The sequence below is a fragment of the Branchiostoma floridae genome, chromosome 8, assembly GCF_000003815.2.
Source record: "Branchiostoma floridae strain S238N-H82 chromosome 8, Bfl_VNyyK, whole genome shotgun sequence".
Taxonomy (NCBI): Eukaryota; Metazoa; Chordata; class Leptocardii; order Amphioxiformes; family Branchiostomatidae; genus Branchiostoma; species Branchiostoma floridae.
This window is the reverse complement of record NC_049986.1, coordinates 4413550-4414340: the sequence shown is the minus strand read 5'-3', so window position 1 is coordinate 4414340 and position 791 is coordinate 4413550.

Genomic DNA, 791 nt, shown 5'->3' with positions numbered 1-791 from the left:
TAGTCTTTACCATATTTCTTAGTGCCGGTCAACAATCTTTGTCTCGTCTTTTATACTGAGGATCATCGTACCGTAAGAAGAAATGTCTGGACGCGGAAAGGGTGGCTAGGGTTGGCGAAGGAAGGTGCCGAACGCGAACGATTCCCACACATATGACAAGGTATCGTATCGTATTGTGTGAAAGCAGTTTTTGATTATAGCTAGGACAACGTTCTTTGCCAATGAATAACAATTCATTTGTGTTGGCAAGTTTAAGTTTATAGTTTCATTTTCAATGTTTGTACCCGAACAATTAATGCTCAGTACTTAAATTAATGCTTGAATGACGCATATGAATACATTTGTATTATGGTTGGAATGTTTGTCAGGTGGATCATGGAAAAGTTTGGCATACGCATTCTTCATCTGAATATCAGATAGTCTGTATAGAGGTTTGGGGTGTCCAGTTTCTAGGTACTTGCCATTGGACAGGCCTTAATCCTTTTGTGTTTGTGGCAGCGGTGGTACGGCAGCTGATGCATATGTCTGTTTCTTCTACCGATTTGTTAGAAATGACTGAACGTGGAAAGCAAGGAACGGAGTTGGATAATGGACGTGTAAAGCGTCACCGTTACTGAAAGTGATTCGTGACAACGTCCGGTGCATCACCAAGGCACGAGTCTTTCCGAGACATAGACAAGGTATTGTACTGCATTGTGTGTCCAGTTCGTATACTCGCCAATGGACAGCCGGCGTTGAACCATTTGTGTTTGTTGCAGCGGTAGTGAGGCAGTTCATGCATGTCTGTTTCT